Genomic DNA, 16695 nt, shown 5'->3' on the forward strand with positions numbered 1-16695 from the left:
TTCAATAAATAATATATTAATATTTATAAAATTATAAATATTAAATAAAATTAAATATTTTTATGACTATAATTTATAAAAACAATAAAAATAATATAAATCATCTAAAGATTATTATTATTTTTAAAATTTATTAATAAAACTACTTAAAAGGAATTTTATTTAATTTTAATTATTTTCAATACTAGTAAAAAAATATTAAAGAGAATTAAATTCAAACCTAATTAATTTATTCTTATGTATATATGAAGGAGGAGGGGGAATATTGGCTTTACTCAAATTACCATTTATTCTTAAAATTAATTATAATTATATTTTTATTATTTAAATTAATTTTAAAGTTTGTATAAATTTAAAATTCTTAATTTTAAGGTTAATATAAACTTAAAATTCTTAATCCTATTTATAATTAACTTCAATAAAATATAAAATTTTACAAGAATTAATTACCTAAAATAAAAAAATTAATAAATAAAAAATAAATAATATAATTTGATTGTATTACAATATTAAGTAAAATAGTTTATTAGTATCTAATTTTTTAATTTTTATGAACAATTAATTATTTATTATATATATTTAAAATATTTATTGGTTACATATTATTTTTTAATTAATTTCCATCTAAGATTTTTTTAGTAAAACAATATATTAATATTTGTAAAGTTATGAATATTAATTAAAATTATATATTAATGACTATAATTTTTAACAATGAAAATAAAAATAATATAAATCATCCAAACATTATTATTAATTTTAAAATTTGTTAAATGACCAACTTAAAAAAATTATTTAATCTTAATTGAAGACTAATACTAACAAAAAAAATTAAAGATAATTAAATTTAAACCAAATTAATTTATTCATTATGTATATCTTTATTATTACAAGTATATTTTTATTTCAATAAAACAATATATTAATATTTATAAATTTATTAATATTAATTAAAATTAAATATTTAATGACTATAATTTACAAAAATGAAAACAAAAATAATAGAAATCATTAGAAGATTATTAATAATTTTAAAATTTGTTAAATGAAGAACATAAAAGGAATTTTTTTAAAATTTTAGTTGAAGATCAATACTAACAAAAAAATTAAAGATAATTAAATTTAAATCTAATTAATTTATTCAAATGAATATTTATATTATTACAAGTATGATTTCTTAAAAATTATTATTGTAGAGCTAGCATTATACCACCTATATAAAATATTATCTCTTGCATTAATAATAAATAAAAGATAATATTAATAATATATTAATTAATTAATTAGATTTATATTTATATTATTACAATATTGATATTTTTCTATTTTTATTTCTTTTAGTGTTAAAAATAATAGTGTTCATAATCCTTATTCTTTTGAATGAAAAGAAGAATTGATAAGAATTGAAATAAAAAAATATATTATATAAACCAAACCGTACTGGACTAAATTTATTTTATTATGTTAATATAATTCTAATTTTCCATTAATAATTGAATCAAGAATAATATTATGCTCAATTATACTGAATACCAAATAAAGAAATAATTAAAACTAAAATTAATTTTATAAAAATATTTTTTATGATATTTTTAGAAATATAATATAATTTTAATATAATGAAAACTTAAATAAGTAATAAATACAGTGCATTTATAATAATAGACTATGCATTAGAATATAAATACAGGTACGAATGAGGGACAAACTTTTTAAACCAATAAAATTATTATTATAAATATTAATAATATAAATTTATTTTTTTCCTTTTAAATTTTATTTTTTAAAAATTATTTTACGTAAATTTTGCTATAATTTTTAATTTAGAAGTAGACCTCTCTCTCTCTCTCTCTCTCTCTCTCTATATATATATATATATATATATATATATATATATAATTCAATTTTAATTAGAATATGCATGATTAAATTTATATGTTAACAATGTGCTTATAATATATATAATATAATCTACAAATATATTAAATAGATTTTAAATTTTTTGTATTAAATAATATAACGATATAAAATTTCAAAATATCAGTATAATAAAAATGAAAATTTTATAATAATAATGCACTAAACTAATAAAAAATTATTTTAAAAATTAGTTTATTTTCTAATTTTATAAGTAATTCCCTTTCACATTAATTTAGGCATACAATTTTATTATGCAAGTTAATATCATTTTAAATTACAAAAAATTAAAGCAAAATATATGCAAATCAAACTTTTCTTAAAAGAATAAAATAATAGAATTTAAATGAATTAAATTCATGGACCAATTTATATTTATTATTAATTTATTTTAATTTTTAAATATTTTCACCTATTTATATTTTAAAAACTTATTATTATTTTTTTATTATATTAATATTATAACACATAATTTTTTTAAAATACGATCAAATAAAAAATAATTTTAAATTAATAAATATTTTTATTTATATAATTAATTAAAATGACATTAAAATTAATATTTTAATTTAAATAATTAAATATAATATTTGTAATATAATGATAATATTATATAATATAAAATTAATAAAACATTATATAAAAAAAATTAAATTATGAGTTTTTATAATAAGTATGAAAAAAAAAGTTAAATTAAAACCACTTAATAGTACATGCACATTAATTAAGATAAAACCAAATCAAGACAAAAGAAAACAAGTCTAAAAGTGAAAATCTATTTAACCCTACAACTGGAAGTTTCTAATTAATGGTGCAAACCGTTTTCTTTCCCCATTGTCTTAGCAGAATTTGAAGCATGCCAATCCCAGCTAAGAACTCCATGCATTGTAGTAGGCTCAAAACATCTAAAACTCCCTTCAAAGTCCTAAGCCTTACATAGTCTGCCGCTTTCATCACCCTCTATAGTCCTGCCATTACTCCTTTCAGTGCCACCTGCACCAATCCCTCCACTTGCCTCACCTCCTCCCCATTCTTCACTCGAACCACCAACCTTACCAACTCCGCTATCTTCCTGTTTGCTATAATCACTTGTTGTGTAACGCCCTCATTGTAGGTAGTCTGTACGTTCTACTGTTCCGATGACTAACGTCTATTCGGACAGCCAGAATGTCTGAAGCTACACTTAAACTAAAATGATGAGATATAAATGGATGAAATAAAGACTAAGAAAAATTAAGAGAAAATAAAAGAAATGAAATGTAACTAGGTTAAAGGAGCTGGAACCACAGCGATGGGTGACTGTACCGGGAAGTCACTGCGTAGACAGTTGATGACCCCAGACCCGCTAGGAACCCTAGGAAATAATTTCTGGGACTTAATTAAAAGTTTACCGAGGTACAAATGACATTATAAATGTCAAAAAAAATTTAGTTAATCGGTATAGATGAAAATAAAAAAAATGAAATAAACATTATAAAAATTAAAGGAACCGTTGGGTCAGGAACTCAGTCGGTATTACCGAAAAAGTTTGACTATAACCCGAAGAGGGGCATTTTGGTCATTTGGCACCTAGAGTCGACTTTTGACCTAAATGTCAATTAAAATTAGTAATATTAAAATTTTGAAAATCTTATGAAAACATGAAACTATATGTAATGTAATTAAAGGACATAAGAGGAATTATTAGAATTATTAAAACTTTAATTATTATAATTAATAAACAAATCTTAGTGGGAAATAAATAGGCATAAGGTGATAAAAATGCATCCACTTAACATCATCTTCCTCATCTCATCTCCCATGCCGAAACCCTTTCCCTTTCTTCCTCCATAGATTTCTCACTTCCATGCTTTAAATCCCTTCCATTCTCACTATAATCTTCACAAGTTCCTTCATTAAAATTCATCCCCACACCTTAAGGAAGCTTTAAGCAGCAAAGGAAAAGAGAAATCTTGAAGTTTTTACAAGGTTGAGAAGTAGTCATTAAAGGTTAGTGCATGTTTTCTTTTCCTTTCTTTATTAAATCTTGAATTGAGTTTGAAATGAGTAAGTATAACATGAAATTGAAAGCAAATGATAAGAAACTTTAGAACCCTCATTTCGGCAGCCTTAGAAATTATGGGAGTTTGATAAATTCTTGCATGTAAATGGTGTTTAGTGATGTTGATGGATAAGTAGATGAAGTTATATGTGTTAGAAATTTGATTGTATGTGTTTGTTGTGATTGACAAACTGGAGTTAGGTTTTTGACCTAACTATTGGATACTTTATGTAATTGCTGGAATTTAACTTTGTTGAGTTGAATGGATGATGTTTATAAGTGCCATGAATGTCAATTTGTAGTTTAGGAGTTGGTGGAAATGAAATTTGAAAGTGTACTTTTCTATGCAGGTTTGAGACTTTGTAATCCAGTGAATATTTTAAGCCATAACTAAATTTGTGTTGCTCCAATTGGTATGAGGCCAATTGGAGATAAAACTAGACCTAAAATGCTCCATTTTTCATGAAGAAACTATGCCCAAATTCTATTTATAAAATGACCTAAATTCTGTCCCAATCCAGATGACCATATAATGAACCCAGAAAAATGACCAAATGAACAGTACACATTCAATTGGCCATAACTTCCTCTAGACAGGTCCAAATGACCTGAATTTTGTACCATTGGAAAGCTTATACATAGGAATACAAGGACACAGAGCCCAGAAATGTCTCTAACCAAACTAAATTGTTGGCCAAAATTAGGTCACAAAACTGTCTAGAACCATATTGCCCAAAAATTGCTAGACATAGGCTTGCTTGACCAGTTTTGGCAAAAAGGCCATAACTTGGTCTACAAAAATCCAACTGCAATGAAATTAGTGGAAAAGTTTCCACAAGACATCAATCTAAAATATTGATATTTTAACCAAAACCCAAAAATCAAGAGAACTAGGTCAATTGGCTAGGTCAAATTAGTATGCAAATTCTGGAAATTACCTAAGTGACCACTTGATCCCCGAATGGTCTTTTAGTCATATCTCCCACTAGAAAAATCCAATTTGGATGAGCCATATTTTCTAGAAACCTAACGGATAGGGCTCCAACCTTGTTTTATACACATTCCTCAAATTATAAATGTAAGAATCCTAAAGTTGAGTCAAAGCCACTAACCTGACCTGGAATCCTGTTGGCACAGGATGCACGAGTCTAGTCCAGTTATTTGGCTATAAGTAGTTCTACAAGACTTGAAAAATTACAATAAAAAATTATGAGTAACCATATGACATAGGGAAACAAATTATATGAAGAACACTAAGCCTAAAAGTGACTACAACATGTTCAATTAAATTGGTAAATTGTAACTCTAAAATCTACCTAACTAAGGATCCAGAATTAGGAAATAAACCAGTTATGGTTATTTGACCATAATTTGAGTTATAGAAATCCAAATGATATAATTTAAAAAGGAAAACGAAGATAAGACATGGAGGAACAACTTTCATGAAGGAAGTATGGCCAAACAGTGGCCACAAGTTGATCAAATTGATAGGTAAAGTTAAGATATTAAAATTAAACCTAAAGAAAGGTTCATAAGACAAATAAATTTATAGTAGGGTTTTAACCCTAATATGTTGCTAAACACTAAATTACATGAAATAGGTATGTGGGACCCACTTTCCCACTACAACTTGACATGAAATTTCTAATAAGTAGTTGATAATGCTTAATTGTCCAAAGTAAACCTAGGCTTATGTATATAGTTTGGAACGATTGGTATACCAATTAGGGACTACAGATAGCAGTACTGCCTACATAAATAATCATTGATCGATAAAATATGTCTGATATGATTGTTCTACAAGCTATATGTCAGCCCGTTGGCCATTGAGTCTAATTTCATTTCTAGCTTTAAAAGCCTGCTCGCTAGCCTTGTGCCTGACATGATAGTTATATACATGGTAGACATATGGTTGTCTAACCAGTATACTCCTGTGTATCCGGCCTTTATAGTCTGCTATAAGTTACTTGGGCACTGATATGATTTTAAAAAGACTGAAAATGAAATAAATACACAGATAAGATCCTGATAAATAAATTGATCCCAAAGTTAAATAAATCTGTAAAGACTTAGAATTTATTTATGAAATTTACATAGAATTATCATTTTTAATTATTCAGTTATTTTTCTTTAAAGTTATGCACCACTAAGCAATTCGCTTAGCACGTTGGTTTTCCATCATGTAGGTACTGGAGACCAGACACAACCATAGCAGCAGCCGCAGCAATAGTGCCCTGACAGAGATTGACTAGATCTGACAGTGTCTGCTAGTCACCTCTGTAGTATTTATTTTGGTAGGGCCCATGTTATTAGATTTTGTATTTTGGTTTATTGTGCATAAGTAGATACAGTGTAAATCATTTTGAACATTGTAAATAAATTGTAATTATATTTTGGATTGTAAATAAAGCTGTGAGCTTTTGTATATAAATTTTCATATGAATGAGTTATGTTATTTTCTTGAAATTACACAAAAAGTTGTGAATGATATGACATATGGAAATATGAGATGGATATGAAATTGTTTTTAACAGGTAAATATTAAAACCCGCCAGATGCAAATAAAACAAAGGAGGCTCTGCTCGAGTTTTCACAGAAATAATTTATGATTAAAAAAAAATTTACTATAGGTTTTCTATGAAGTATAAAATTAATAATGGATAGAACAAGATAAGATAGGTGCTACAGCACCGAATGTGGTATGCTTTACTCGGCTACACTGTAGACGGGTAAGAGGTGTCACATGTTGCCTCTCCATTTCCCTCCCCACCCTCTCCTCTTCTAACCTAATTTTCACCCTCAAAGCCTCAATCTTTCTCATCTATTCTTGAGTTAATTCAACTAGACTCGAATTGAGAATACCATTTATCCTTATTGAGTTAACCAGTTTAAGCACTGCTGAAGGTTTCCACCCAGTAACCCAAGAATACGCATTCTCTAAATGGGAAATCCAAACTGAAGCTTGTAGCTCTTGCTCACGCTCACACCCAGTTTTAGCTCGATAATCCTCAAATGCCCTTCGCGGGTGTTGCAGATACTCATGGAGTTGACACATCCATTTCTCAAAAAACTCAGAGAACCTCTCTTCAACTTTAGTTTTCATATCTTTCCCCTTTCGTTTATGCAAAGAGATGGAGAAAGAAGAGGGATAACTAGCTAGTTAGGACTAGGTGGGAGATAGAGAGAGATGAATAGAGTGATATGTTTTTATATATAAGAAATGGTATGCTTGTGCTTGGCTTACGTGCAGCAATGAGTTAGTGGTGAGTGTCAAGGGACGAATGATGCTTTGCAAATATGGAAAGCCTCTCCCGGAGAAGGACATGAGTATGATGGATATAGGTTTGGCTTTGACCATGTTGATGAGTCAATCATGCACCCCACCACCTGGTGTTTTATGTTTCTTATGTTGAAAAACCTGTCAGTAAAATAAACTATGTTGAGTTCAATGTGGAACCCAAATATCTTCTTTTTCCTTCGCTATCTCTATCAATAAAACCCTCCTCTGAGGTAATATACAACTCCATGCAACTTGATTCTTTTGCTGACATGTTTCAGTAGCTATAAGCCAACAACTTGCTTTAAGCTTTTGATTTTATTGATTTGAGTTTGATCATTTGTTGTTGCTTGCAATTGCTTCAATCAGCGAATTTATCATTTGAGTAATTATTAATTTACATATTGCCAAAAATGGTTATGGTTATGAAGACCAATGAATAACAACTCTAACTCACAAAAAGCCCTTAAAAATAACAATAGCCAATTTTTTGTTTTTTCCAATCGACAATTCAAGCATACATAAAAGCTTTAAAATCCAAAATATTACGTTTAATGTAGGAATTTTCTAGGTTATGTGCAAAAAGTGTTTTAGAAGAAAAAAGAGTATGCATATAGAGAGAGAGACTGTGCCCTAAGGAATTGCAGCACCATCAGCGAAACTAGAAAGTGGGTGCTCAATTGAAGTTTTGTAAAATGAATGCATTTAGCTCTAATTAAATATGATACTTGCTTGGTTTTCTACTCAAAGCATGATAAATTCGATGAAATTAAAAAGGAAAATCCAAGAATGTGCTCAAGTAAGCATAATATATATTTTGGGAACTTTATCCATGTGTTTGATCCAAACAAGGTCTCTTGTGGTACATCGATTCAATAATCTTTTCCTAGATCAATAGCCCATTGAAAAAGGTCCAAAATAGGTAGTTTAGAAATTGATTAACATCTAAAAATAATTTTATGAAATCTTTTATGAAATCCTGTACTCTCACATCTCTCGGAATTGCTTTATGGCTAAATAACATTTGTGTTCTAGCTTTATGCATGGCTGGCTGACAAGCATATAATTTTACTATAAACTAGACCTGTTCACCAGCTCTTGGGTGGAAGGAGGAGATACCTACGTGTGTGTGTGTGTGTGTATATATATATCACCTGCTAATTAGCCCATTCTTTATCATCTGTGTCTCTTCAAATCTATTCATTATATTATTTTTATTTATTTTAGGACAATGTATAATTAAATCTTTGAGATATAGTAAAATTTATATAGTAATTTTTTTATATATATTTTTAATAATAATTTAATTTTAAAATTTAATTATATTAACAAATAAATTGACTATTGACTCTAATAATTTAGTACCCGTTTAATAATGTTGTTGAAATGTCAAAATTATTTTTTTAAAAATAAAATTTATAAATTTTAAAAATAATAAAAATAAAAAAAATGCTCTTTGTCTGAATAGATTTATATATGTCTACCAATTAAATAATTTCAAAAAAAAATTACATGTTATCTCGAGTTAACCATAAGAACTTTGTCAATCTCATTGGCTACTGTGAGGAGGATGAACCCTTCAATAGGATGATGGTATTTGAATACGCTCCTAATGGAACCCTCTTTGAGCATCTACATGGTAATACTCTCTGTATATTAATTTAACGATGAAAATTTCGATAGATTTCTCCTGTGGAAATTTAGAGGCTGAAACATTTATTCTGTATCTTCAGTTAAAGAAATTGAAGATCTTGACTAGAGTGCAAGAATGAGGATTATCATGGACATTGCTTATTACTTACAAAACATGCACCATGATTTAAATCCACCGGTGGCACATTCTAACTTGAATTCACATAATATCTTTCTAACTGATGACTATGCAGCTACGGTAATCTCCTTCATGGGTTGGCTTCATTCTATTTTGTTTCTTTAATGTGCCTTCTCACTGTATCTATGGTCCATCTTAGATTGCTGACATCTCTTTCTTGCCACAAGATTACTCCAAGTTGAAGAGCTCAGGTGACAATGAGTTAGTGCATTCTACATTGCCACCTTTGGCTGATGTAGAGACAAATGTCTATTGTTTTGGGATTCTATTACTAGAAATCATTTCTGGAAAACTCCAATACTCGGAAGAACAAGGGTTCCTCGAAAAATTGGTAAATCTTTTATGAAATCCTATACTCTCATATCTCTGGGAATTGCTTTATGGCTAAATAATATTTGTGTTCTAGCTGCATGCACGGCTGGCTGACAAGCATATAATTTAACTAGAAACTTGCAAGCTGCTAAATATTTGAATGACAAACGTAGTATCAATTATATGATTGACCCAACCCTCAAGTCTTTCAAAAACAATGAACTTGACCTCATATGCAAGATTATCTAAGAGTGCATACAACCAGATCCAAGGCAAAGACCAACAATGAAGGATATCACTTCCAAGTTGAGGGAAGTGATTGCTATCTCACCTGATCAAGCAATTCCAAGAAATTTTAAATAAGTAATTAATTATGAGTATTTTTATAAAATTATCTTTTTAGAATTATCATTTAATATATTAAAATAAAGTCTAATTTATCTACATAATAATTTAAAATTTATTATGATTAGATTTTATTTATTTATAAAGACAAAATTAATTATGAGTCATAAATTATTTAATTCATGTGCAACGTATTTTTTTTTAAATTATATATATATATATATATATATATCATGATTTAAAATAATAAAATAAAAAATAAATTTTTATAAATTGAAATTCATTTTCAATTGTGCTTTATGGACTCATTTCAATTAAATTTTAGCATAAATTATAATTTAATTCGAAGTTTGACAAAATTATAATAAAATGTTTTTATTTTTAATTTATTAAAATTATTTGCTCAATTTTAAATCTATTTACAATATAGTGTCATCGTTAAAAAATATATTTTTTTATTAGTGAAGGTGAGAAAATAATTAAAAAAATATAATTTGTCTTTTAAAAATTTAAAATAACTATTTTTTTAAAACATGAATTTTATGTTATTTGTATTCATTTTACATATTTGTAATTTAAATTTTTATATATAATCTTTTCATATAATATTATATTGTTATAATTTAATTATTTTTAATATCTAGTTAAATTTAATTTTTTATTGCCATAATATTAAATTACCATCATGATATTTTATTTTTAATTAATGTTAGTTTAAAAAATTGTTAGAAAAAAAATTAATAAGAAATACTAAATTAATCAATTAAAATAATATAAATAAAATACTATAAACATGATAGAAGAATACAAAATCTTACTAGAATTAGTCTCAGCGATTCCAAAAATATCTATCAAATAAATAAAATTATATAAATAAATTTAGAAAATTACACAAAAATGAATATTCAAATGACAACAAAATGAGAAAAATACCTGAGAATTAGCTTCTTGAAATATCCAAATGGTTTAGGTAGCCTTCAATAGTAATATCCCTTCTTTTTTAGTTTTTTTTAAATTATTTTTAATAAAAATTATAATAGTTAATTTTGAGACCTAATAAAATAAGAATTTTATATCTAATAATATTTAATTTTTATTTTACTTAAAACACATTTTTAAATAATAAAAAAATAATTTTAAATAATTTTAAAAATTAAAGATATTTTTATAATCCCATTATTCCCCTTCTCACTTTTATAAATATTACAAATATATTAGATATTAATTAATTTTTTCCAATTTCTTATCAATTAATTTATTTAACAATATAATAGATTTCTTCTAATATATAGGTGAATAAAATGAACATATCATGTATATGTGATAAGTTAGCTAGATATTTACAATATAAAATTTGTGATTTTGAGTTAGTTAGATATTTGCAATATAAAATTTGTGATTTTGAGTTGGTTAGATATTTACAATATAAAATTTATGCTTTTGATGGTCCATAATTGTAAAATAAATTTATATTATAAAAAATTAATAAAATAATTGTAAAAAAGAGTCATGTAAATATTGATAATAGAATAATTCAATAAAATAAAAATTTTATCGAAAAGTTAGAGAGAGTGAAAATAACTCTTTATTTAACAAATCCCAATCAATTATTTTAACATATCACTAATCTTTTTATGAAAATAAATTTTTTATTTTTTAATTATATATTTGATTAATAAAAATAATGTTATATAGGTAATAAATTCTATTTTAATTTTCACGATTTTTATTAAATAATTATTCAATTTAAATAAAAAGTAGAACCTATAAATAATGGCTAAAAATAATTATATCTAAAAATTTCCAATTCTGTTTTGTCAAAATCTATATATTATTAATCAAGCTAATTAAAGAATAAAAATTAAAATATTTTAGTAACTTGAATAAGAAAAACATAGATTATTACATTGACAAATACTAAAAATATATTATAAAGTTTTTTTTTGTAATATTGCAATATAAATTTTTAATAAGAATAATTATTCTAACACCAATTCGTAGTAATATTTGAAAAAAAATATTGAATTTCATAAACAAATTTTAATTAAAATATTTGATTTAAATGAAAAATAAAAAAAAAATAGCCATAAGAAATTATCTCTACTTTGACATTCTCATGGAAAATTAATGATTTCATTACAATAACATTAAATTAAATATATATATATATATATATATATATATATATATATATATATATATATATATATATATATATATATATATTAAATTGAAATTATTTCAATAATTTTAATTTTGGTAATTTCAATTGATTTATTCAATCGTTTTAATTATTAATGATTTCAATTAATTTTATCAATAAATTTAATTAATTTTATTCTATAATTTAAGCATTAAAAAATCTTCTTTCTTTTTCATGTGCTTAATAATATTTTAAAATTATTATTTTACCATAATAAGAATAGAGATATAACTGATTTTTTAATTAAAGTTTAAGATTTAAATTTTTGTTTTCATCTCAAAAAAATAGGTTTATTTATATTTTTACATAGTCTATATCATATACAAATGTGGGAAGAGAGAATATTAGTTTTGCCAAAAATGTCATTTATTTCTCTAATTAATTGCAATTATATTTTTATTATTTAAATTAATTTTAATGTTTGTATAAATTTGAAATTATTAATTTTAGAAATCATATAAATTTAAATTTCTTAATAATACTTATAATTAACTTCAATTAAATATAAAATATTATAAAAAGTAATTAATTAAAGTAAGAAACTAATAAGTGAAAAATAAAAAAAAAATGCAATTAATTTATATCGATATATCTGTATTATATATAAATGTATAAAGGAGGGGAGAACATTAGCTTAGTTTTTCCCAAGTTTCTTTTCATTCTTAAAATTAATTACAATAATATTTTTATTGTTTAAATTAATTTTAAAATTTATGTAAATTTAAAATTCTTAATTTTAGAATTAATATAAATTTAAAATTATTAGTCCAATTTATATTTAATTTTAATTTTACATGAAGCAATTAACTAAAATAAAAAATTAATAAATAAAAAAATATAATTTGATCGTATTGCAATATTAAATAACATAGTTTATTAGTATATAATTTTCAAATTTATATTCATAATTAGTTATTTATTATATATATTTAAAGATACTTTATTAGTTGCATATTATTTTTATAAGTTAATTTTCATATGAGATTTTTTTTTTATTTCAATAAATAATATATTAATATTTATAAAATTATAAATGTTAATGGAATTAAATATTTTTATGTCTATAATTTATAAAAGCAATAAAAAGAATATAAATGATCTAAAGATTATTATTAATTTTAGAATTTATTAAATAAACAACTTAAAAGGAATTTTATTTAATTTTAATTATTTTCAATACTAATAAAAAAATATTAAAGATAATTAAATTTAAACCTAATTAATTTATTCTTATGTATATATATGAAGGAGGAGGGGGAAGCATTGGCTTTGCCCAAATTGTCATTTATTCTTAAAATTAATTATAATTATATTTTTATTATTTAAATTAACTTTAAAGTTTGTATAAATTTAAAATTTTTTATTTTATGGTTAATATGAACTTAAAATTCTTAATCCTATTTATACTTAACCTCAATTAATTATAAAATTTTGCAAGAATTAATTACCTAAAATAAAAATTAATAAATAAAAAATATTATTTGATTGTATTACAATATTAAGTAAAATAGTTTATTAGTATCTAATTTTTTTAAAATTTTGATTTACAATTAATTATTTATTATATATATTTAAAAATATTAATTAGTTACATATTATTTTTTATTTAAATTCCATCTAAGATTTTTTTAATAAAACAATATATTAATATTTATAAAATTATGAATATTAATTAAAATTATATATTAATGACTATAATTTTTAAAAATGAAAATAAAAATAATATAAAACATCTAAACATTATTATTAATTTTAAAATTTGTTAAATGAACAACTTAAAAAAATTATTTAGTCTTAATTGAAGACTAATACTAACAAAAAATATTAAAAATAATTAAATTTAAACCTAATTAATTTATTCATTATGTATATCTTTATTATTGCAAGTATATTTTTATTTCAATAAAACAATATATTAATATTTATAAAATTATTAATATTAATTAAAATTAAATATTTAACGACTATAATTTATAAAATGAAAACAAAAATAATATAAATCATTAGAAGATTATTAATAATTTTAAAATTTGTTAAATGAAGAACTTAAAAGGAATTATTTAATTTTAATTGAAGATCGATACTAACAAAAAAATTAAAGATAATTAAATTTAAACCTAATTAATTTATTCATATGCATATTTATATTATTACAAGTATGATTTCTTAAAAATTATTATTATAGAGCTAGCATTATACCACCTATATAAAATATTATCTCTTGCACTAATAATAAATAAAAGATAATATTGATAATATATTAACTAATTAATTAGATTTATATTTATATTATTATGATATTAATATTTTTCTATTTTTATTCTTTTTAGTGTTAAAAATAGTAGTGTTCATAATCCTTATTCTTTTGAATAAAAAGAAGAGTTGATAAGAATTGAAATAAAAAAAAAATGGATAAACCAAGCCATATTTGACTAAATTTATTTTATTGTGTTAATATAATTCTAATTTTCTATTAATCATTAAATCAAGAATAATATTATACCTAATTATACTAAATACCAAATAAAGAAATAATTAAAGCTAAAATTAATTTTATAAAAATATTTTTTTATGATGTTTTTAGAAATAAAATATAATTTTAAAATAATTAAAACTTAAATAAGTAATAAATATAGTGTATTTATGACAATAGACTATGCACTAGAAAATATATACAGATACGAATGAAGGACAAACTTTTTAAACTGATAAAATTATTATTATAATATTAATCATATAAATTTATTTTTTTTTCCTTTAAATTTTATTTTTTAAAATTTATTTTATAGAAATTTTGTTATAATTTTTAATTTAGAAGCAGACCTCTCTCTCTCTCTCTCTCTCTCTATATATATATATATATATATATACATATATATAATATTCAATTTTAATTAAAATATACATGATTAAATTTATATATTAATCAATAATGTATTTATAACATATATAATGTAATCAATAAATATATTAAATAATTAAGATATTAAATAGATATAAAATTTTTTGTATTAAATAATATGATGATATAAAATTTCAAAATATCAATATACTAAAAATGATAATTTTATAATAATAATGCACTAAACTAATAAAAATTTATTTTAAAAATTATTTTATTTTCTAATTTTATAATTAATTCCCTTTCACATTAATTTAGGCATACAATTTTATTATGCAAGTTAATATCATTTTAAATTACAAAATATTAAAGTAAAATATACGCAAATCAAACTTTTCTTAAAAAAACAAAATAATAGAATTTAAATGAATTAAATTCATGGGCTAATTTATATTTATTATTAATTTATTTTAATTTTTAAATATTTTCACCTATTTATATTTTAAAAACTTATTATTATTTTTTTATTATATTAATATTATAACACAAAATTTTTTTAAAATACGATCAAATAAAAAATAATTTTAAATTAATAAATATTTTTATTTATATAATTAATTAAAATTACATTAAAATTAATATTTTAATATAAACAATTAAATATAATATTTGTAATATAATGATAATATTATATAATATAAAATTAATAAAACATTATATAAAAAAAATTAAATTATGAGTTTTTATAATAAGGATAAAAAAAAGTTAAATTAAAACCACTGAATAGTACATGCATATTAATTAAGATAAAACCAAATCAAGACAAAAGAAAACAAGTCTAAAAGTGAAAATCAAAACCCCTAAAACCCTACAACCGGAAGTTTCTAATTAATGGTGCAAACCTTTTTCTTTCCCCATTGTCTTAACAGAATTTGAAGTATGCCAATCCTAGCCAAGAACTCCACGCATTGTAGTGGGCTCAAAACATCCAAAACTCCCTTCAAAGTCCTAAGCCTTACACAGTCTACCGCTTTCATCACCTTCTCCAGTCCTGCCATTACTCCTTTCAGTGCCACCTGCACCAGTCTCTTCACCTGCCTCACTTCCTCCCCATTCTTCACTCTAACCACCAACCTTACCAACTCCGCCATCTTCCTGTCTACTACAACCACTTGTTGCCTCTCCATTTCCCTCTCCACCTTCTCCTCTTCTAACCTTATTTTCACCCTCAAAGTCTCAATCTTTCTCATATGTTCTTGTGTCAATTCAACCAGACTCAAAATGGGAACACCATTTGTCCTTATTGAGTTAACCAGTTTAAACACTGCTGAAGGTTTCCACCTAGTAACCCAAGAATACACATTCTCTAAAGGGGAAATCCAAATTGGACAAAAAAAAGCAAGCACACCTTCATGGGCTAAGGCCCATTTTATAGTGTAGTAGTCTTTGTAATGTTGTGTGACTTTGGACACTGAAGCTTGTAGCTCTTGCTCACGCTCACACCCAGTTTTAGCTCGATAATCCTCAGACGCCCTTCGCAGGTGTTACAGATACTCATCGAGTTGACACATCCACTTCTCAAAAAACTCAAAGAACCTCTCTTCAACTTTAGTTTTCATATCTTTCCCCCTTCATTTGAGCATAGAGATGGAGAAAGAAGAGGGATAGCTAGCTGGTTAGGACTAGTGGGAGATAGAGAGAGATGAATAGAGCAATATGTTTTTATATATAAGAAAAGGTGTGGTTATGCTTGGCTTACCTGCAGCAATGAGTCAGTGGTGGGTGTCAAGGGATGAGTGACGCTTTGCAAATAGGGAGAGCCTCTCCCGGAGAGGGACACGAGTCTGATGGATTTAGGTTTGGCTTTGATCATGTTGATGAGTCACTTATGCACCCCACCGCCTAGTGTTTTATATTTCTTATGTTA

General features: G+C 23.8%; 1 pseudogene; it reads right to left on the reverse strand.

The window, feature by feature from the left end:
• Positions 1-2842: 2842 nt before the first annotated feature.
• On the reverse strand, positions 2843-16387 carry LOC131170306 (protein DOG1-like 4; annotated as a pseudogene).
• Positions 16388-16695: the final 308 nt, after the last annotated feature.

Source organism: Hevea brasiliensis, chromosome 11, assembly GCF_030052815.1.
Source record: "Hevea brasiliensis isolate MT/VB/25A 57/8 chromosome 11, ASM3005281v1, whole genome shotgun sequence".
NCBI classification, from domain to species: domain Eukaryota; kingdom Viridiplantae; phylum Streptophyta; class Magnoliopsida; order Malpighiales; family Euphorbiaceae; genus Hevea; species Hevea brasiliensis.